Source organism: Molossus molossus, unplaced genomic scaffold, assembly GCF_014108415.1.
Source record: "Molossus molossus isolate mMolMol1 unplaced genomic scaffold, mMolMol1.p scaffold_m16_p_11, whole genome shotgun sequence".
In the NCBI taxonomy this organism is placed as follows: Eukaryota; Metazoa; Chordata; class Mammalia; order Chiroptera; family Molossidae; genus Molossus; species Molossus molossus.
The window spans coordinates 87,970,818-87,995,591 of NW_023425346.1; positions in this window are offsets into that span (position 1 = coordinate 87,970,818).

Genomic DNA, 24,774 nt, shown 5'->3' on the forward strand with positions numbered 1-24,774 from the left:
TACCTCGGTTGCAGTTTGTCCCCGGCCCTGGTTGGTCGTGCGGGTGGCAGCCACTCGATGTGTCCCTTCACATCGATGTCTCTCTCTCTCTCTCTTCCTCTCTCTCTCCCTCCCGCTCTGTCTGAATAAAAAATGGAAAAATGTCCTCGAGTGAGGATAAAAAAAAAAAAAAAATGTCCATACTACCCAAAGTAATCTATAGATTCAATGGAATCCCCATCAAAATACCAACGACATATTTCACAGAACTAGAACAAACACTTCATAAGTTCATATGGAACCAAAAAAGTCCCCGAATAGCCACAGCAATTTTGAAAAAGAAGGACAAAGTAGGTGGGATCACAATACCAGATATCAAGTTATACTACAAAGCCACTGTAATCAAAACAGCCTGGTACTGGCACAAGAACAGGCATATAGACCAGTGGAACAGAACTGAGAACCCAGAAATGGACCCAAGACAACATGCTCAATTAATATTTGACAAAGGTGGCAAGAGCATACAATGGAGTAAAGACAGCCTCTTTAATAAATGGTGCTGGGAAAATTGACAGCTAAATGCAAAAAAATGAAACTAGGCCATCAACTTACACCATACATAAAAATAAACTCAAAATAGATAAAAGACTTAAATGTGACCCATGAATCCATAAAAATTCTAGAAGAAAACGTAGCCATCAAAATTTCGGACATCATACACAGCAGAATTTTCACTGATACATTACCTAAGGCCACAGAAACAAAGGAAAAAATGAACACATGGGACTACATCAAACTAAAAATCTTCTGCACAGAAAAAGAAACAATCATCAAAATGGAAAGGCTGCCCACTGTATAGGAGAACATCATTGCCAATGATATATCAGATAAGGGGTTGATATCCAATATATATAGAGTGCTCATACAACTCAACAAAAGGAAGACAAAGAACCCAATTAAAAAATGGGCAGGACATACAAATGGCCAAGAGACATATGAAGAAATGCTCAACATCACTAATCATCAGGGAGATGCAAATTAAAACAACAATGAGGTATCACCTCACACCTGTCAGAATGGCTGCCATCAACAAATCATCAAACAAGTGTTGGCGAGGGTGTGGAGAAAAGGGGACTCTAGTGCACTGCTGGTGGGAATGCAGACTGGTGCAGCCACTGTGGAAAACAATATGGTGTTACCTCAAAAAATTAAAAATTGAACTTCCATTTGACCCAGTGATCCCACTTCTAGGAATATACCCTAAGAAGCTGGCAACACCAATCAGGAAGAATATATGTACCCTCATGTTCATAGCAGCACTATTTACAATAGCTAAGATCTGGAAACAGCCCAGGTGTCCATCAGTAGACGAATGGATAAAAAAGTAGTGGTACATATACCCAATGGAGTACTATGCAGCTGTAAGAAAGAAAGATCTCTTATCCTTTGAGACGACATGGAGGGACCTGAAAAGTATTATCCTAAGTGAAATAAACCAAGCAGAGAAGGACAAATACCACATGATCTCACTTATATACGGAATATAAGGAACATAACAGTCTGAGGAATACGGTAGACCCAGAAACAAGGAAGTAGGGCACAGACTGACATCCCTCAGAAGAGGGCGTGGGGGGTGCGAAGAGATAAACCACAGAGCTTATATGCATGTATGCATAACCAACGGACATGGACAACACAGCTGGGGATGGGGCGGGGGTGGGGTGGGGAGGGGGTTGCCAATGGGGTAAAAAAGGAGAAACATCTGTAACAAAAAATAAATAAATAATTATATATATATATAAAAGGTACCAACAGTAAAAAAAAAAAAAAAAAAGATTGTTACTGAACCCCAATATTTGAGTCCATCTGCCTGTGCACACTGGTCAAAAGAAATGGGTGAACAGAAGTTTGCAATATAGATGGAACGTTTACTGGAATTGGCTGATTCAGAATTGGCCAATCTAGAGTGTAAGCAAGTTCGTGCTCTAAAGACCCTGCTCCCCAGTGGTGTGTAGGTTACAGATTATATAGGGCAAAATCACAAGACATCATTGGTTAAGGGTTTGGGGTTGTGTTGGGTGCTGATTGGTCAGAGGTGAGGTAAGGGTACTACATCATTTCATCAGGTCTTGAGGATGGTTCTGAAGTATGCTTTGGCATCCCTCTGTCTGGTGCCCTGGAAAAGAAGTCAGGAGTTCAAATATAACTTTTGTCAAGATATTATCTTTAGCCTGTCAGAAGTCCAGACTGTTTGACCATTAGTCAGATCCGGGCTACTGTCTGCTGCTTAGGGGATTGCTAATTGTCCAGGAAAAAGGGCTATATTTCTGAGAGGTGTGGAGAGGAAGCAAGAGAGAGAATTCCTAGAGCTAGAGTTCAAAGCTGAAGTTAATCAAAGTCATAAGGACCCTCGGTTTCAGAATGAGCCCAAAATATGTTGGTTTGCAGTGTAAAATGAACAATAAATGTTTTTGAAAGTAAGACTTGATATTCCCAACCCACATTTTCTTAAGGGCCTCTCTTAATTCTTTGATATTCAAATAACTTTCTCTTCAAATTTAACATCTTGTCATCATGCTTGTTGCTTTTCTCCTCTCCAATGTTGAATGGTTTTATTTTTATTTGCCTATGATCCTAGCAGTTCTCCATGATCACATTTAGTAACTTTAAGAAAGTTTGCATTTTGTGCAATGTTTGCATTTTCACTTGAAATTTGATTTCATTGTATTTTACATCATTATTGTCCAGATACTTTAAGAATGGGATTTATAGAGGTTAGTGATAGGCATAGAGAATTCTTCGATATTTCAATGAAGACTAATTTTATGAATGGAGAGTTTGGTATTATGTGTTTGTGTTTTATATTTTGCTTTCCTACACAATATTCTATAAATCCAGTAATTTGGTTATGAAAACGCAGAAGAAAGACCTCTCTGATCTTTGAATAATCAAGAATGGCTTGATTTCCAAATACCCTGGAAATGACTAAAATTGTATATAAAGGAAATATAATCATTGAGAAGTATGCTCTTGTTTTACTCTCAGAAATCTTGTCTTGCTATTCTTAAGTCATAATAATATATTTTGAGACTATATGCCTAGTCTTTAGCAAGTCAGTTGTCCATTTCAAAATTTAACTACAAAAAATAAAGCAGAAAAAACAATTGCTTATTAGTTGTATAAGTATGGCTGGTGAGCTGTCAATAAACAAAGAAAAGATTTTCAGTCCACTGAGCCACACCAGCCTGGCTTTTCTTGATTTTCTCTATGGTAGTTCAAATTGGTAAAAATTATTAGTCAATTTTAAATTTCACTTATCTTTGCTTTTTGTGTATGTAGAAATGATACCTATAACTTATGAAAATTTGAAATGCAAGATAATCTTATATTGCAATGTATAGTCACAGTCAGAAATACATAACATTGGTATGAGACTTCCTATGAAATGAAGCTATCTTCTACTAATTAGTATTTCTGGCAATTTTCTAATAAAGAAATGTTTTGATTCATTTTGAAAGTTTCCCTGGATGAATCTGAATTTTCAAATCTTGTTGATATAATAAATTAAGTTGATAAAAAAATGTAAATCAAATTTAAATCTATCTCATGCTTTTAGAAACTAATTAAGAATGGGCAATCTGGAAAAAGCCATCTATAATTTTAAATCTCGACATTCTATATTTAGTATTGTTGTAGAAAAAGATCATTACACGTATCATGAAATTCATTTGTTTTTGGCTTTACAAAAACATATTTGCTTTGGGAAGAAGCATCTTTATTACCCAAATTGCTTTGCATTTGGTTGCATTAGAAGCCAAGCTATTGCTAGCCAACAGATAATCAGCAAATGAAAAGATGCATTTTCCTTCTGCCATCTTTAATGCTTTTCTATATTAGTGATTTGGTCCATCTCATGTCCTTTTTGAAAACCATCTCCTTTTTCAGTCATTTCTTTATTTAGAATTCTGTGGACCTTCTCATTGCTTTGAACAGTGGGAGCCACTTCTGACAAGAGACTTCTTATTTCGCTCTTCCCTTATTCAGCCACAAATGTGCTCTAACAACGATATGAAGGGCCAACCAATTTCTCTGGGAGAGTGTAAGATATTTTTCAGATGGCAGGGGCAAAATACTTTGTCATATATGCTATTCCTCTCACTTTTCAAAAAGTACGTAACAAAGAAGTGTCATTGTATAAAGATAGGTTGTGGTGTACAGGATAATGTCTTAAGATGATGCTCAATCTTGCTTCAAATTAAATTCCTCAATAAACTTAATTACGTAGCAATTTTAATTTATGCATCACAAGATACAACAAGTTCCTAGAACTTAGTAGTACATAAAAATTAGCTTCAAATTTCAAGTTTCCCAAGGAGGTTTAAAAATTATATATTACTGTGAGAAGTGCACAGGAAAAAAGATTATGAAAATGCTGGACCATTGTGACTGCTGTGTCTTTCTTTTAATCTCTATGGAAACTGCAAATATCATCTGTTATTTTACTCTACCTCTTTGAAGCTTTCCAATTCGGGACAATATAAATCACAGACACAAATTATGGTAGAGGAATCCTGAACGAGAAGTCTGGTGGCTGGGGCTTTTAGCTGGGCTCCCACTCACTGAGCAGTCACAATTCTCATTCATTCACATTTCTGTCACATCCTCTCTGCTTTACTTCCGCTTAATTTGTCTGCTGCAGTCTGACGAATTGCAGCTTAGTCTTTCTTGGGTGCTTCTCTCATTTTTACTTGCTTTTGCATTTATTTCTATACCCCAAGTATTTTTTCCTTCCTTCCTTCGAAGACAAGAACCTTTCCTCATTTAAGAAATTCCATAGCTCTGGCTGGTTTGGCTCAGCAGTTAGAACGTCAGCCCATGGACCAATGAGTCTCCGGTTCGATTCTGGTCAAGGGGACGTCCCTCGGTTGCAGTTCTTCCCCGGCCCTGGTCTGGTCCAGATGTGGCTCTGTCGCGTGGATGTTTCTCTCTGTCTCTCTCTTTCTCCCTCCCTCCCACTCTATCTAATGATAAATAGAAAAGTATCCTCAGTGAGAAATTAAAAAGAGAAGAAAAAAAAGAAATTCCATAAAGATTTACTAACAACTCAAAGACAGTTTCCTCAAATTCAACACGTCTTCCTCTTCACAATCCTTTTCGACTGTATACAGCTGTAGCTGATAACAAACACAGTTTAACACATTTGGGTACTCTCCCTTGAAATTATCATATCTTCTCAATTGTAGTTATGTAGTGACCCTTATTATTCCACAGGGTCATAAAATCATGGAATTCATTCTCCTTTTTCTAGAGAACTTATGCAATTAAACTCTTTACAATTAATTCACCAGTTGAGTGAATTAAGCAGTTTTCAGAATAACTACTTCATACCCACTTCGGTTAGAACTCTTGTAGTTTGAATATGCAAAATTTCTGTTATGAAGATATTAGTCTTCAGATGATGGTTTACACAGCATAAAATTAATAGGTAAGAAACAATAGATGGTTAATAGATGACAGTGATAAATGTCAGAAATGTAAGCTTCTTAATCTTACCCATCTCTGGAAACTCAGCTGCATAGTCATTTCCTCCAGGAAGTTGTAAGTCCCACCCCTGGGAGTCACTATTGGGCATGGCGCCTTCCTTTATATACTCAGGGTACCTCTCCTTGTTGTGGGATATTCCCCACTACACAGTGGAGTAAGGCCAGGGGGTAGGTGTTTGTTTTCATTTAATCTCTGCATCTCTACTGTCTCAAAGGTAGAGACTCCCTTTCTCCCATACCAGCATACCTAGTATACAGAGGGCACTCAATCAATGTTTGTTGAACGAATCTAGCTCCTACAAATGCTATGTTCTAGGAGGAAGAACAGTTTTAATAAGAGGATCTTTCTCAAGGGCTACTCAGCAAATGTCAAGCCTTTTAAACTGTTGCCTAGAAAAATCTGACACTAGCAGCATTAACCTTTAGAAGCCATATTAGCATTTACTTGAAGGCTATGATTTGCAGTGAATAGCAGGCTACATCTAAAGTCTGGTAACTTGTACTCTAATAACACAGGTTTAATAAAAAATGCAAAATGGATGGAGACATTATAAAAAACCATAAACTCCCAGCTTACTACTATATAGCAAAAAACATATTCTCTAGTTAATCTTCTATTTCTCAGTGATCTATGGCCAGTTAATGATCCCTAGAATCCAGGCAAATCAATTACAGCATTAGTTCTTAGAGCTTCCAGACAGGAATATCCTTCATCTGCCCAAGGCCTCACATTTCCCTGTGGATCCAGGTTTCATTTCATCACCAGGTGAAAGCTTATTTTAAAAAATGACATGTTCTTTGAGTGATTTGCCCTCTTGGAAAAATAGGGGCTTCGAAATCAGCAGCAGTACAATCAAACTTCATCTGTGCCTACTAAGGCTCTATCTATGCTCACCGCTTGGGTAAATTCCGAGGGGCTTAACAAAGAAGGCAAAACACCAAACTTTGTGCAACTCTATGGCACAGTCATGGGAAACATTAATTAACATTATAAAGCGAGGTATGATGGTCAAGATGAGATATACAGTTAGGAAGTGCTTTTGAAGTTCTGCTGAAAGAGAGGGCCATCAACAAGAGTCTAAGAGAGTCCAGCAAAGCAGGTTGAGGACACAGATTTCTGCCATGGGCCACGGACTTGGGTGAGGTGCAGCTGTGAGAACTCTGGGCAACGCACTTGGCCTAAGGACAGTCGGCAGGACAGAGGGAGGAACAGCCAACATGGAGAAAATGTGAGGAGGAAAAACAGGTGTGAGGACTGTCTCCAGCTCACAGTGACTCTCACTTTTTTACTTGATACAGAAGTATATGTGCGCATGAGTATTATTCATACTATGATTTACCATTGTTATGGATTTATTTCTCAAAAAATGTTAGGTTGCAAAAAAAAGGATGCTGGCAATAAAATAGAAAACTAAAATTAGAACACAAAGAATCCATAATTTTAAAAAATAGAAGAAAGTTTAGAAGGCCAGGACCAAGGGAAAAAATCAAACAGAAAAGTAGACACAATTATTATATTTGAGCCACCGATCTGGGGCTGAGCTTTCTGGCAGTTAAGAAAGAAATAGACATCATTATAATATTTTAATGTCTGCGTTTGTTTAAGGAAGGATTCTTAAACAGGGTGTATGGAATCCAGAAGCGTCTACAATCTTCAGGGGACCCACGAACATCCTGAAATCTTATACACAGCATCATTTTGTGGAGATTTTTCTGGGAAAAATATCCATAACTTCATCAGATTCTTAAAGAGGTTCATGGCCTAAAATGTTAAGAACCATTGAAAAAATGATGTTATTAAATTCAAGGTCAAGGTTAAGAGTCCAAGAACCAAATCTGGCTGATACGTTTTGTTTGGCTTACACAACATTTTCTGGGGGGAAAAAAAAATGGAATTGCTGATATTTAAAATATTAAAAAATAGAAAAATCTGGCAATATGGACTTCTCACTACAGCATGATGGTAATTATCTACTAGAGCTGAAAAATGACTGCCCCAGGGAACCAAGCAAGTGTCCTCCAGCTTGTTCAACAGTTCTGGACTCTTTCCCCTTATCTCCTCCCTAGCTGTGGTAGATGTTTGTGTTTGAGAGTCCCACGTTAAATAAGTTGTGCAGAAGCTGATAACTGCATCTAATTTTGGCTCCTATTATGACTGGAATTTACTATCCAAGTGGTTCTCAGATGATAGGCCTCCTGGAACACTGCTGGTATGTGCTCAGCTTTGTTTTTGCTACTATTTGTCTAACAAGTGTCAATAGACATATCTGTACATAGTTTAGTTAATGATGGTTTGGTGCCTTCTTTTCTCCTAAGCTCTAAGGGTCCCCATGAGACTTGCAACCAGGGGAGAAGTGAGCAGCGAGCAGCGACAGAGGACTCTCCTCGCTTCTGTCACTTCCTGTCCTGAGTCCACGCATCCGTGACTACAGCCCGCCTGCTCTCTGCCTCTCTGAGGGCGTACTAGTAGATCTTGCCACTATTGCTTCAAGTCCTCCTGTGGTGTGCCCCTGAAATTCCTTTCCCATGACACCGCAAGAACCTCTTTTCAGACCGTGCCAGGGCAGCCCTGCCTGGGTCCTGGCCCCCCCTGGCAACAAAGTCACAGAGAAAGATAAAATGCTCTTCTAAGACAAAAGTAAGAAAGACTCAACATTTCCATGGAGGCAAAAAAGAAAATTCAAAAAGATTTTTTTAAAAAAAGCATAACAAGACACATATATCATTCTCTTCCTAAAGAAAAAATGAGTCCTGCCTTGTGAAAACATTCAGAACTTGTCCCGAAATCTACATGGAATTCCAACCTCCGCCGAATGCAGAACAGAACACAGCAGCGTGGAGAGATCTGGGAGTTATGAAGAAGGAATCTCCAGATTCGCCGTGAATGCCAATGAGTGTGAAGTTTGTAAAACTTACCAATAACGGCACTAACATTTGTGTAATACTTTATAGTTTATGGACACTTTCAAATACAGCATCTCATTTGGTTTTCAAAGTGCCCCTGGGGAACATGGAAACACATTGTACTATTTTATTGATCTGGAGAGGGTAGGGCTGGCCCGAGGCCCTTTGTTCTGCACTGAAACAAGGAGACTCCTCTCTGCAGCTTCACATCGGGTTACTTGGGAGGCACCTCTCACTCCCTAGAGGACCTCGGTTTCATCTGCAAATCCTCTGGGAGACTTAACACCTGCATTTACATTTCCACTGAGCGCAAACGAGTGGCTACAGATCCTTGTTCGTGGAAGACTTCGGGAAGGAAAGGGTCAAGGAGCAGCAGCTCTTAAAAAGGTGTATTTCCGGGTGGAGAAGGTGGCAGGAAGGAAGTAGGAGTCTGTCAAGGGAAAGCTGGCCTATCCACAAGCCCTCTGAGGCCCCCTTGTTACCAGTACAATCACCTGGTTAGTATTTAAATATTTTTTCTTTATTGATTTTTTTTTTTTTTTAGGGAGAGAAGAAGGAAGAAGGAGAGAGAGAGAAGCATCGATGGGAGAGAACATGGAATGGCTGCCTTCTGCATGCCCCCCCCCCCACATACACTGGGGATTTGGCCCACAACCTGGGCATGTGCCCTGACCAGGAATGGATCCCTCGACCTCTTGGTGCATGGGTCGATGCTCAACCACTGAGCCACACTGGCTGTGCTAACCTGGTTATTATTTAACAGGAAAGGAGTCAAGAATAGCTAGTTTAATATTCCAGGTCTATTCCCCGAGTGGGGAAGGGTCTGGACAAAGGCAGTTTAGATACATGCCCAGTAGGGCCTGAGCGATATGGGAGGTACCTACTGTCTTGGGAGGAGCCTACCTTAACCATCACACCTGGGAGCCAGTCAGTGGCCAGAACAGGCGTGGCCACTGCAAGCAGGTGAAACCGGAATATTTAATGTCCTAACCGAGGAAAGCTGCCCTTCTGCGCTCTCTCTCTCTCTCTCTCTCTCTCTCTCTCTCTCTCTCTCTCTCGCTGCTGGAGCCAGACTCCTGGCTTGTGGGGCTCCCATGCCCTGCACCTGCCATGTGGCCCACGGCCATGAGGGACCCATGCCAGAGATTCATGGACTGAATCTGGACTGATCCTGATCTGAACCCAGCTGCGCCATGGAACAGACACTCTGGATTTTGGCCTTATTTTTGGCCTTGCCGAATCCACAACTGCTCCTCTTCCAGGACTAGACTGAGGGACGTGGGACTTTACGACCCCAGAAAATTACTCCACGCCAGTAAAAACCATCCCTTCTCCCATGCGAGTCTTAGAACACGCGCTCACTTTCTAAAGAGGTCGAAAGCCTCCTCCCCTTGAGTGCTGGAGGGATCTGGCCCCTCTTCGCTCCCGCAACAACCTCATCCTCACTGGAAGCGATGCCAGAGAATATCATGTGTGAAAGTATATTTATGCTCTGGAAATTTTAGATCTGTGCCGATTGTTTAAAACAACGAATCAGGAAGGATATGAATTTGCGAAGTGATTTGAGAACGCGATGTGCAGAGGGAGGAGGAGGAAGGAAAGAACCACGTCCCAGACGAAGGAAGCAGCACGCGAGCGGGCCAGAGGCAGGAGGTGGGGCCAGAACAGTTCATTGAGATCACTGATTTGTGCTTTGTTTGCACAGCCGTAGATGGATCAGTGACTCAGGAGCTACTTCTTCCCCTCTCTTAATGCTCTTCTCAGCCCCTGCAGGCCTTTTGGGTTGAGACCTAGGGTTGGGCTTGTACTGCAGAGCTAAGAAAATTTTGTTCTGTGAAAGATAGTGCAGGAAAAGGGGTGGGCTCTGAAACTTTAAGATCAAGAACTGGGCATGACAAAAACTGAGAGACTCCCAGCAGGGTTGGTGATACGGGGATGGGGCAGTAAAACCTGCCCTTCGCCTCCTCTCTGCATCCAGGAAGGTGTCAGCTCCAGGGAGAATGGCTGGACCCCATCACCCAAGGTCCCAGTCTCGGCAAGGATTTCAGCGTTCATGTTACCAACCAAGCCTCCCTGTAAAGAAAATTCAGCTTTGGACTATAAGCGGTGAACTAGGTGGCCAAAGAGAAGACCTGCCAAATCTAAGATGTGTGGCAGCGCAGCGTACCGTGTGTCTTAGTTTTCTTAGAAGTGTGCTATTACTGTAGATACTCACTTAGGGTTTGTCAGTTGCTTATCTTAGACTCAGAGACCTTAAGACTAATCAAGCCTTTGGAGCATGAGCGACTCACGTTTACCTTTATCTCCAGAAACTGTAGGGTTTCTGGCTGTCTCAGGATTGTTTCCTACATATCCATACATTTAAAATAAGTAGTCATTTTCACAATCATTTGATAAATTCTATATTTTACAATCGTCATGGTCGCAAAGAACAGAAATCCATGTATAGGTAAGCCATGCAAAGGGGGACCTTGACCACATAAAAGTAGAAATAAGAGGTAGCACCCAGACAAATAGCACAAACTCTTTCCTAAGTACTGTTCTGAGTTAGCTAGGTTAAATCACATCATCCGCTTAACAACCCAATAGGTAGATACTACTTTTATTCCAAGTATGGACTGTTGTCAAAAGAAAGATGGTGGATGAAGAAATGCAAACACCAGGTAGGCAGCATTGTCCATCAGGAGAGAAGACGACATTAGCACTGATGAAGTAAGCTAAAGATAATTCCTAGACCAAATTCAAATGCTATCATAAGAGGGGAAAAAAAATTATTATATGCACCAAAGTTAAGCACAGAATAACTTTTTTGCTACATAGAGAATGGATGAAATGATTACATGGGCTTATTTTGCCCCCTACCTTCTGGGAGTCAGTTACTTTGAGTGTATAAAGCTTTGGGGCATTATCTCACTTGGGTTCTTACTGAACAATTAAGGCTCCTACTGCCAGATGACTTCCAGCATTCTATCAGGTCTATGCCTCATCCTGAATCCGGTCATTATTTTCATGGCATCAAGAGGCCGCCCACTGATTATAATAAGCCAAACATTCTGCAGTGGGAAATTTAGGTATTATTGTTCAATAGAATCTACTATCCAATTTATTTTGCAGCAAAAGCTATCACAAAAGCATCCAGTAAATTAATCTGGTTTAACTGTCAGGAGATTCTGCTGTTACTGTATTTCCCCCTCAGGGCACCAAGGGGAGTTTGTACATTTGCCATTTATATTATTCCCAATGTTTTACTGTCAATGACATGGCTGGCCCGAGGCAAAATTTTAAGGTAGCCCAAGTTCATTTTGAGAGTCCTTCCTTCTTTCGTGCAAACCTTCCCTATCTTCTTGAGAAAACCTGGATTGTCTTTAGCCCCAGGAGTGCTCAGATATTCATCGAAACTCTGGATTCATGAAGTGTTTGGGATCCCCAAAATGTGTCATTGGGCTTGAACTGATTTTCCATTGCTAAATCTACTCATAAATGCTCAGCCTTTATTTGACCTGACTTATCTGCAGCATTTAATAACGCTGGTCACTCCCTCCTTGATATACTATTTTTTGGCCCTGTTGGCCTCCCAAGAATCCCATTGCCTGGGCTTATTCCTATGCGAGAGATAGTTTCTCTTCTTCTTTGTTCCTTCTCTTCTCCCTAGACCTTTTACATTGGAGGGTCCAGTGCTGAGGCCTGGTCCTCTTCTCTCTCCCTCCATCACTCTCTTGGTGATCTCATTGCTTGAAATGCCTCCTTATCAATGACTCCCATTCTATCTGTCCTTCGGAGCTTCCTTCTGAACTCTAGACATGTGTCCAACTGCCTACTTGAAAGCCTTTCTTGAATATTTACTAGGTACCTCAAAGTAAAGCTGACCCCAATCAAACGCTGTATTTTCCCCAGAAAATGTGCTTTTCCTGAAGTCATTTCTATCTCACTTGCAAGAAACTCGATCGTTCCAGTGAATCTGAGCAAAATCTTTGGAGACATCCTGGTGTCTTTCCTTACCTCATGTCATACATCCAAGTCACACATCTAACTTCAGAATACATCTAGAATTCAACTACTCCTGGTCACATCCAGTGACCTCCGGGGCTACCACGCACCATGACTGAACCATCAGTCTATTGACTGGATTGTTGCAATAATTCTGTAACAGCCTTCCCTGTTTCTACCCTTATGGACTGTCTTGGTTGGGTCTTAATAGCAGATCCTGAGCAAGGAGTTGAGTGGACTTTATTTGGGAGGCAAGCCTGGGAGCACTGCAGAGCATGGTACAGAGAAAGGGGTAACGAGAAAAGCCAATAAAAGGTTTAGGGCTAATGAGTCGGTTACCACTGGGGACAACTGGGGCTCTTCTGAGAGACCATATGGGACATGGCTCTGAAATCTGCCTGCAATGAGCAAGGGACATGAGATCGTTAACACAACTGAGAGAATATCTTCTAGATCCAATGAGGGCTAAAGTGCTGGGCCTCGTTCTTTGTTGTAGACCATGGGTGTGGAACATCTGGCCTGTGGAATCAATACCAGCTAACATCACACACCTCACACAGTCAGCCTGACCAAGTAGAGCAGGCTAATTTTTAAGTTGATAATTTTGTATGGCCCACAAAAATGTTATAAATATCCAAATGGCCGTTGGCACTAAAAAAGGTTCCCTTCACCTATGATGTAGATGTAAGGACAATGACTTGTCTTTCACTTTAAAGGAATGTCCTTGCATTCCTCAAAACATTGGACCATAAAAATATCACTGATGCACTGTGAATTTTTCTAGGGTTTATCTAATTTCCAGTTCAGATGTGACTTACCAGGCATCCAGGGCAGTTGCCATGGTAAACACGGGACGCATGAGGCTGTTGGCCCGACATGGCATACTGTCTTACAGCAAAGCTTTTTTTTTGGTAAGTTGAAAGAGTACACTCTAAAATAATGATAAAAGGTAAATACAGAAACCGGTGGCATAGTCTCTTATCATCATTATCCAGTATTTTTTACTGTACATAACTGTGTGCCACACTTTTATAAGACTGCCAGTGTGGTGGGTTTGCTCACACCAGCATCACTACAAACACTCAAGTAATTAATGTGCTGCTTAAGGACATTCCATATAACATTATGACGGCCAGGACATCACTGGGCAATAGAAATGTTTCAGTAAGAAAAGGGTTTGGGAAGACAGATGAGCCTAACGAGCTAGAATACCTATGGATACCTCGCAAGCTAGAATGCCCATGGACACCCAACGAGCTAGAATGCCATGGGTACCTAAGGAGATAGAATACCTATGGATACCTAAGGAGCTAGAATACCTATGGATACCTCATGAGCTAGAATGCCTATGGATACCTAAGGAGCTAGAATACCTATGGATACCTCACGAGCTAGAATACCTATGGACACCCAACGAGCTAGAATACCTATGGATACCTAAGGAGCTAGAATACCTATGGATACCTCATGAGCTAGAATGCCTATGGATACCTAAGGAGCTAGAATACCTATGGATACCTCATGAGCTAGAATACCTATGGATACCTCATGAGCTAGAATGCCTATGGATACCTAAGGAGCTAGAATACCTATGGATACCTAACGAGCTAGAATACCTATGGATACCTCATGAGCTAGAATGCCTATGGATACCTAAGGAGCTAGAATACCTATGGATACCTAACGAGCTAGAATACCTATGGATACCTCATGAGCTAGAATACCTATGGATACCTCATGAGCTAGAATACCTATGGATACCGAGGGAGCTAGAATACCTATGGATACCTAACGAGCTAGAATACCTATGGACACCTCACGAGCTAGAATACCTATGGACACCCAACGAGCTAGAATACCTATGGATACCTAAGGAGCTAGAATACCTATGGATACCTAAGGAGCTGGAATACCTATGGACACCTAAGGAGCTGGAATACCTATGGACACCTAAGGAGCTGGAATACCTATGGATACCTAAGGAGCTGGAATATCTTCTTGTCTCAGTTTCTGGAGGACCAGGATAGAGTTTCCTCACAGATGTACTCTACTTTCAAATGTCTATTCCTCCAGAGAGCTGATTGCCTCTCTCAGTGGAGTCCCCAGCACCCCTTCTCTTCCTCGGAACACCGGGGGATTGGTGCCCAGTGACAGTGGACAGGTGTCCTGCACCACCTGTATGTCAGCGAGTGAAGACGAAGCAGGGCCCGGAGCGTTGCTCTGCCTCCTTCTGTGGGGTCCGCATGTTCCCCTTCGGGAATTCCTCCTGTGGAGTCGGACTGGAGATGGGGACCGAACTATAACATGTAAGGCTCGTTCCCCCAAGTGCCAACTGGTTCTTTCCTCTGCGAGCTCTCTTGTTGGTTTTCTTATGACCTGACAGCAGCCACATCGCTCCCTTTCTTTCTCCCTCTAAATTATCTTCATCAACAGTACATTTTGGCGACTTTGCTTCTCACTTTGTCCCTGTCTCTCAGCTACCAGAGCGTCTTTAGAAAAATCTCACCATGTATTGCTCCTGTATCTACCCAGAGCCGCTGAGATAATCTCTCCGTCTCAGATCACTTGGTGTGAATCTATCTGGGCACAGTCTCTCCGGTCCTGGTACGTGGGCCCAGGCCTCGTCTCCCTGTAACTGATGGTCAGAACCGATGTGCTAGCTCTGACAAATCCCTGCATCCCTGGACATCCATCTTCCCAGGTACCTGTTTGGAGGGTAGGAGACATCTGAAGCCTTGCACCTTGAATAATTCTGAATGCCAGACATTGACATTCTTGTTTTAATCCCCAAATCTTTCCCCTCAGTCCCGAGCCTGGGTGTCTTATATTTTCTAGTAACATGGAGCTTTCATTTAATAGGTACCTGTTGCAGAGTCTTATTTTAGCTACGGAAGAACAGAAAAGGCCTGTTTCCCTCTGCCTCAGACCTCTGACCTGCCTGCGGCAACATCTCTTCTTCCTGAAAACCATCCATGGAGATTGGGTTACCCTTCACTTTCTAGGTTACTACTTTGCGAGGTTGTCTCTTGGACTTGACCTTGACCCAGTCACTTGACATGGCATTTGTCTTGTTCTCAGCTGGACAGGTATCATCCTGAACCTTCATGATTCCCCCAAAGACTAGATTGCCCATCTCATTACAGTTGCCACAGTCTTTTGCAGAATTGGGAAGAATGTTCCAAGAAGTGACAGTCTTCTTGAACTTTGCATTGAAGAACTTAGAGTTTAGCTGGTGAGGGTACACTCCTCACACAGTTCCATGAAAACATCAAGATTGGTGGAACAATCAGAGAAAAAAATAACTGTAGCAGACACAGACACACCTGGTGCCCAGCCCTAGCTCTACCACTAAGTAAAGGATGTAACTGAAAACAAGTCACTTAACCTTCCGGTGCTTCACTTTCCTCATATATCAAAAGAGAAATAATAATAACTAGATTTATCACGAGACAAAATTCAATAATGGGAAAGTGCTTTGAAAAATATAAGACTGCAGCAGTGTAAGGTAATTTTATTATTATGCAGCCTAAGTTGCTTTGGTCTTCCAATTTCAGTTGAAATTAAACAATTGAACATGAAACATCAATTTCATAAAGGGAATATAGCACAATGAACAGTAGTAAAAAGATCAGTTTAATCTAGACTTCATATTTTTATTATGTAAAGTCATTTAAAAAGAAGTGGTATTTTTACTCAGAATTTTGGTTTAAGAAAGGAAATACATTGGAGCGACTGGAAAGAATTGGGCCATTAATTTTATTAGATTTTGACATCATTTAAATATGCTTCAAGTAAAAATTGTGTGTTTGTTTTATGCTACTGAAATGATAAACTCAAATGATAACACCATAACACTGAAATTAAAAGGGACTTTCTCTTATGTATAAAAAAGGAGGGGCATCTTTTTTGGAAACTATTACTACTATAAATATATCTTGATCATTTTTGCCTATGAATTATTAAAAGTCACAAGAACAGCAAGTAATACTTTTTTTTCACTTATGATTCATTATAATTAAATATTTAAAATTCAATTTTGCATTTGTATAATTAGAAATTGTAAGAGTTTTTTTTTGCTTCTCCTCATTACTGCTGCAGGTTTGCAAGCGAGCACCGTCAAGGTGACTCAGCAACTTCTCTGCGTTTAAATTATTTGAATTCCATTCAGTCACCAGAGTGAACAATCACCATACAAAGAAATCCCCAAACAATCTTGTGTTCAGTCACCCTTCCCCATCTGAATGCTTTGCACTGGGGGTAGGGGGTAAGGGGGAGGGAAGAGGGAGTTAGGTATCAGAACACCTCTGATTCTTTCTATCAGGAGGTCTGTTTTTCCAAATGGAATTTAAGGTTGTTTCCAAATCTGGAGTCAAGAGTACTGTTCTTGCCTGGCTGGTATGGTTCAGTGTTTGAGTGTCAACCCATGTACCAAGAGGTGGCCGGTTCGAGTTGTGGGCCCAATCCCCAGTGAGGGACAAGCAAGAGGCAGCCAATAGATGTTGTCTCTCATTGATGTTTCTATTTCTCTCTCCCTCTCCCTTCCTCTCTCGCTAAAATCAATGAAGAAAAAGGAAAAAAAAAGTGCTATTCTTTAGAGTGAGGTGAATTTAAAAAAAAACAACAACAAAAAACAATTGGGATGTTTATATTTACTTTGCTTCCTAAAAATACAGAAGAAATTGAGCTTTATCAGTAATAAAATACCATTTGACAGTTTGGTGTCTTTACATAATATTCAGTATAATACTTCATATATGTTCTCAAACCAAAACCATATTTACATGAAGGGTGTGTGCTCATATATTTGTACAGGTAAGGTGATGTTCCCCACATATTTGGAGTTCAGGTATTGAGAGCATCAGAAAACGTTATCTGACGAATGGAGAAAGTACGGCGGGACCTGCACTTCTGATTTCTCTCCTTGTCTTTCCCTGTATTCTTAGGCTCACTTCTGGGGGACTGCAAATTTAACCAAAAACAAAAAACAGACTAATAGGGGAAAAGGAATCAATTTCTATTACCATTTTTGCATGCATGGGAGTTCATAGAAAGGTAGTGAAACTAAAAGAGGTAGTTAGACTTGGGGGCTAACAGACTTCTCACAGGAAAGAGGGTTTGGGCTCCAAGGATGATAAACTGTGGGGAAATCACTAGGAAATATACGGCCAAATTAATGGAAAAGAGGGGTTACTTTAGTGGCTTTGTGCATACAGGCTCATCTGGGTGCTGGGTCTCTGTCCCTGGTGAAAAGGGTCACTCTCTTTATCCTAGCATAGGATAGGAGGGAAATTTGCCACCTTTACAGAGGGAAATTTATGTCCTGCTTTTAGGCAGAAAGGGCAGAGAGTCCTTCCTATTTTGTTGTTCCTTAATTCTTTTCAGCTCAAAATAAGCCTTGTACCAAAATGGCACATTTTGGGGTGGCATTTCCAGATGTCATTTCCTATCAACATGTACAGCGAACCAGCATCGTTAGCCTCTGTGACAGGCATTCTAGTTGGACTGGATGGCCCACCGTCACTCCCAAATCCCTTCTGCCTTTCCTTCCTTCACAGAGGGGTGGCAAAAGCTGAAGATTCTTTTCTAGGTTTCTTTCTCGCTGAGTTGGTCCAATGACACTAGTTATGGCCAATCAGACATACCTTCCCTGGCTTTCATAACAGGAGACAGAGATGACTTGTCATCCACTTTGCTTATTACTACTTCAGCGTGGCTGTACCACCAGAAGCTGCAGCGCGTATCCTCGTAACCACGAGACACTAAGCCCGAGACAAATGCAGAGAGAACTGTCCCGGCGTCTCTCCTGGCATGTCGTCAAGCTCCTGGGCCAACATTCAGCAGCTGCTTTTCTCCAGAATGGTTATGAGAAAGCGCTATCCCTCTGTGAGTTGGATTTCTCCATTATTTGAAGCTGAATGCATTTCTTAACTATAGGGCCTCCTGCTGAACAAAACAACGGTAGTTTGCTTCAATTACGCCCTACATCCCCTTCTCAGCATTTCCCATGGTCAAATTAGCTTGTGTTAAATATTGTACATCAACAACTCAGATGTCTTTGATTACTTCTGTTAATTAGATTCTCCTTCTCCTGCTGGAGTTCAGGAATTCTTTCAGAAGGGAGTTATAGATGGTGGCCTCCTGAGCCTTTATGCCTGAAACGTTTTATGTTGCTCTCACATTAAATTGACTGGACACAGAATTTGGGGCGTGAGCTAATTTCCTCTCAGAACTCTGGCATGGTTACCCCACCATTTTCTAGCTTCTATCAGTAGCAGTGACACGTTTGGCCAGGGCGCGCGCTGCACGGAACACCTGCAGGCAGGAAGTACCATCTGTTTCAGACTTTAAGATCATCCCCAGTGTGAACTGCTCCCCCTGGAGATGTAAAATTATGAGGGGGCCTCACCTGGACACTACTTTGATTTCCACTCCTTCATGGATACATGCTTGTTCATTTTCTTTCTGAAAGTCTTCGCAAATTTTCTCTTGATTCTTAGGCCCTGAACTATCGGTAGGATGCGTCTATGTGTTGATCTTTTTTCACACCAGCCCTCAGGTATGTGCTGGGTCCTTCAGCTCTGCTGAGTTCTCTTTTCTCCCACACCTCCTCCTTCCTCTTCTTACTTTCTTCTCCTTCCTCTCCTTTCCCTCCTCCGTCTCCCCTCTCCTCCTTTTTAAACATCATTTTCTCGCTCTCATTTCCTCTGCTGTCTCTTTCTGGGATGCTTGTGGGAACATCTGACTGTATTCTCCGGTCTTCACGGTCCTACTGTATTTTTCGCCTCTTTCTTTCCTGAACTACATTCCCAGAGAATCCACTTAGCGCTGCTGACCCTCTCCCCAGGCCAACCTTTCGTTCTTTCCGGCCTGCCTACCTACTGAAAGGGTTATTGTAGGGATCACATTGTTTTTATTTCAATGATCTCCACTTGTTCTTTGCATAGTCAGTCTTATTTTCTCTATTAACTGTTTCTTTTCATGTGAATTTTCTGTTGAGTTTGGAACCACAATCTCAACCATGTATCAGCCACCACAGTGTCATCAGCACCTCTTTTCCAGTGCATGGCTATGGCTGCATATCGGTTTCATTATGGTCAGCTGGTGGAGGGAAAATGATCAGTCTTGGTTCCTGAGTGGGTTGAGTTGGTCCGTAGGTTCAGGCTGCTATGATAGCAGCTACACTAGGGTCCCATTTAGGGGTGGCCTGAAAGAGAACAGTGAAGGCACAGACTCCCAGTGAGTGGAACTTTGGACGGTGCACTTAGGCATTTTTTTGTGTGAAAGAAAATGTGCCCTGAAGCTACAGCATATACAAGCTCATGGACAGTAGCAAATAACTTGACTAACTTTACAGGGACCTGGAAGGTCTGCGATAGAGGCATAGGGGTGGATATATGCTTGTGAACATGAAGTGTGAAATGTTTGTATCATATGCAATGTACCCAGCAAGCGTTCACCACGGGCAAGGCATTAAACAAGTGGATCAGTGATTTTCAACCTTTTTTTTTTTCATCCTCACCAGAGGACATTTTTCCATTTTTTTTTGTACAGATAGAGTGGGAGGGAGAGAGAGGAAGAGAGAGAGAGAGAGAAAAACATCGACGTGAAAGGGACACATCGAGTGGCTGCCACCCGCATGACCAACCAGGGCCGGGGACAAATTGCAACCGAGGTACGTGCCCTTAGCGGGAACTGAACCCGGGTCTCTCCAGACCGCAGGCCGACGCTCTAGCCGCTGAGCCAAACCGGCCAGGGTGATTTTCAACCTTTTTTATCTCATGGCACACATAAACTAATTACTAAAATTCTGCAGCACCCCAAATAATATATTCTTTGCAAATCTGACCAACAAATCGGTATAATTTTGATTCATTCACACCAGACAGCTATTGTGTTGGCTGTTGTATTTTTATTATTATTACATAGCAATCTAAGGGAAAAGAGGTCAGCACCCCTGACTAAAATAGTCAGGAATTGCATGTTTAAAAATTTTTTGCAGCACATCAGTCAAAAGTCATTGAGGTACATAAGAAACTAATTCGGTTGCAATCAGCCATCTTTTCCTCATCTAGCCTAGTGCTATCACGATGGGCAAACGAATGAGTAGCCATGATGACAAGGTTAGAGGCTGTGCATGAACCCAACACATGGATTCTCACTTACCAAGACTGATGGAGCTACTGTTGCTACCAAATGCCCAGTCTTCCAGCAGAAGAAACTAATACTGAGCCCCTCAATATGGCATCATCTCTCAAGGAGAACAACCTGCTCTTCGGTAGCAAGTTGATTGCATTAAACCCCCTTTACCATGCAAGAAGCAGGTATTTCTTGTTTGTTTGTTTGACAGGAAGAGATAGATACTTCAGGTATTTATTTACTTTTCTGTCCACAAGGCTTCAGCCAGTCTCACTACCTGAGGGTTCACATAGTTGTTTATTCATGTGGCATCCTACATACATTGTGTTAGGCTAAGGGACCCATCTGAAAACAAAGAAAGTATGGGAGTGTGTGCATGACCAATGGGCATCTTCTGGGCATGTCACATTTTACACCACTCAGAAAGCTGGCCACACAGGTGGAACACCAGCCCCAAGGCAGTACCTTGCAATGACGTAATACCTTCCTCCCGGATGTACTTTCATCAGTGCTTCTCAGTCAGGGGCAATGTTGCCCACTGGAGGACATTTGGGAAAGTGTAGAGACATTTTTGGTTGTCACAGCTGGGGGTTTCCTTCTGATATCTAGTGGATGGAAGGCAGGAATACCGCTAAACATTTGCATTGCACAGGACCACCTCCACAACCAAGAATTATCCAACGCGAAATGTCATTAATACCAAGGTTGAGAAATCTTGCTTTAAATTGATGAACTCTGGAGGGCACTACTTTCATATCATTGAAATGTGTTGGTCTGGGACCCATGAGTTCGAAGCAGAGAGCCCACTGACCCATCACTACCATCTCTTCTCTCCAACACATTGCAATCTCAAGAACACTCCCGAAGAAATCTCCTGCATATAATCTCTCATCTCAGTCTGCTTCTTGGGGAACCCCATATGTGACAGATTATAAATTGAGCCAAGGCAGTAGCGGCAGCAATGGAGCTTGCATAGAATTTTAGAATATTTTAAGACAATATGGAGTTCATTACCAACTGGATATAAAAAGAAGGGAAGATGGAAGACTTAATTATAATTTCCAGGTTTACTTGGACAACTGAGTAATCAATGGTGCCTTCATCAAGATAAGGAATATAAAAATATAAGGAGCATTTGAGGGAGAAAATGACAACTTTTTTGTACATTTCATCATGTATATGAAGAAAAATGCAACCACATAATATATATAAAGTTATTAGCCTGAATCATATGGAACTGCCATTTTTACAGGTGAAAAACTGTCAAATGCTGGCAATCTCAAATGGATCAAATTAATATGTCTGAATTAGCTTCTACATGGGAAAATTTACTATTTTTATTAAAACTTATATAAGCCATATAAGATTTTAGAAAGGTAATATCTGTCAGATCCAAAATATAACCCTTTGGATAATGATATGTCATTTACATTTAAGCTTCTGAAGTAAGAATATAAGTCACGTATTATTGCTTTAAGGCACATTAGAGGATCTTGATGAAATTGGGAACTCTGTTTTATGTCAATTTTCTTGTGGAAGTTGAGACATAATTGCTGTAAGTAGAGCCAGGAAAGGTCACAGATAACTTTTATGCCAAAGCTTTCAAAAACATGCTATCATCTGTCATGAGAACGTATCTAAGATGACTATAGGATGATATAGCTTTTGTTGCCTACCAACAGGTGCATTTGCAGAACCCAAAATGACTACCTGTAGTTTTAGGTTAGACCAAACCATAAACTCACAGATAAGCTTACATCATCTTTAGGGACTGGAAAATATACTCTTAATATACTATTTCCTACCAAGGTTGTAGCATGTGATGTTGATTAAATATGGGTGTCTAATTATTACTGATATAACAGATTCAAAGTGGTAGGAGACTCTGCTGCTTTTTACTGTCCTGAGCCTGAGAATTTGGTGCCTAGTCCTTTAAGTAGAAAGTAATCCACTGTATCTATATTATTCTGATCAAAGAAAGACAAGTAACATGGCTAATATCATATTAAACCACTGACCTGGAGATATATAAAATGAAAATATGTATACACAGAAGGAAAAACAGCTTTTTAAAAAAGTATAAGGCATAGGTTCAAGAACAGAGGCAATAACACCATTTGTTTGGGTATAAATCAATGATAGAGGATCAAGAGACTAAAGGCAATCAACTTAGTAAAATGTTACAAACTCACATCTACTTTCTGTACCGAAGGCAGTTTCTGATCCTACACTTAGGATCTGAAAAAGAAGGGACCCTGTAACACAATGACACATCATTTCCCAACAGGAATAATAGTCAGTTACCTGTGTAACCCAATTCTGGGGAAAGGGCTTCCCAGAACATTTTGTTTGATACAAACATTTTGAGAAATGTTAGATGTCAGATGAGTTGACGTTGATAACCAGACATAAAGCACCATCATTGTCCTTATGTTAAAGTGAAGCCATATGAAGGTCAGATAATTGAAGGAATTCTGGCATAGGTCCAGCTCATGGTAGTTGGTTCACTGGATTCACTGACAGAGAAAGTGATTGCTTCTTTGGTCCCAGGACATAATTGGAATGAAGATACTTGGTAGTTAATGGTTCATTAGACTGCAGAATAAGAGTTCATCCAGTGGGGAGGTCAAGTGGAAATTTCTAAAACTCCCTTCTAACCCTACTCCCCCTCACCCACCAGTACAACATCGTAAGTAAAATATAAAATAAAGGGTGGGGCAAAAGTAGGTTTATAGCTGTGAGTATGTGAAATAATTTATTCTTGTATTATTTATTAATCATTGTATTGTTTTCCATATAAACAACTGAAGACCTGCTTTTGCACCACTCTGTATATATTATATATACATCATCCCAGGGGACTTAAAGATCTGAGGTCATGGACCCATTATGTCTCCCATTTAATTCATTATTTTGGTCCCTGAATAACTGAGATTAATCCGGAAGATGAAAGTAGATTAATGCAAAATCAACCAAGTAGTAGCACTAATTGCAATTGCTATTCTAGAAGAAGTATCTTTGTTACAGTAGATTAATATAGCTTCAGTTACATGATATGTGGTCATTACTATGGAATATATATATATATATATATTCTTTATCTCTATCAAAAAAGAAAATCAGAAACAATCTGGATGCATGTGGGACCAACATTTATGATCTTGCCCCATTATAAGGTTAATTCTCAAACCCACTGTCATGATATTTTCTGGAGGGTCTTAGGCCGTTCAAACATCTACGTAATATCACATTGGTCCATTGTATTGATGCCATCACATTAATTGGGTCAGATGAGTGAAAAGTGGCAAGGCAGTGTATAGGAAGCCTCGGTATGACACATGCTCCAGAGGCTGAGATAGAAACTATGAAGGTTCAAGGACCTGCCTCATTAGTTACATTTTTGGAGATTCACTGGTCTGAGGCATCCTAAGACATCACCTCCAAAAAGAATAAATTACGTGTCTTTATATTTTCCATCCACGATACCTGGTAGCTTTGGGGGGGTTGTTAGGTACTTTATTGCACACTTGGAACATTGCTGTGCCCGCTGTAAGTGGGACACGGAGCAGATAACATCTGTACAGGAGGTCCAGATGGAGCACACCTGGTACAGAGGTATGTGTGGCTGAGGAGCTGTGAAATCAATGACGATAAGAACATCACAATTCCAGAGCTCCTGCGGTCCTAGAGCGTGGGCAGGCCAAATACCACGGAGAATTACGTGTCTAACAGAGTGTCTTTGGTGTGCTCCCGGCACTGTGGGTATGGAGTGCCTGGCTGCGGGACTCCTAAAACAGATGTACAGGGGTGTGACTGTACAACATTTTTAAGACACTTAAAAAGACCAAAGGGTCAGAGTTTTATTCTGTTGCACATTGTACTCTTTAAAGAGATTGAGTGTGCCTCATAGATCTCTTTAACTGCCCCGTAGGGAGTCCAGGAAGTTCAAGGGCTTCGCTCGTCAGCCATCTCTGTAGAAGTCCAAGGAAGGAGCTTTTCTCAAAGAGATTTATGGGTGTGGCTTTGGTCTCATAAGGAAAACTCCAGTGAGATTCACCAAAGACCCAGAAGGTCTTTGAGAAAACTATAACAACAACAATATTGCCAGCGTGGACTGAAATGGACAGAGGAGTACACAACGTCCGTGCCCCTGGGTTTCTCGCAGTCGGAGCAGAAATGTCTCGGTCTGTTATCCTATGTCTCTCTCGCTGCTGTATAGTGGACA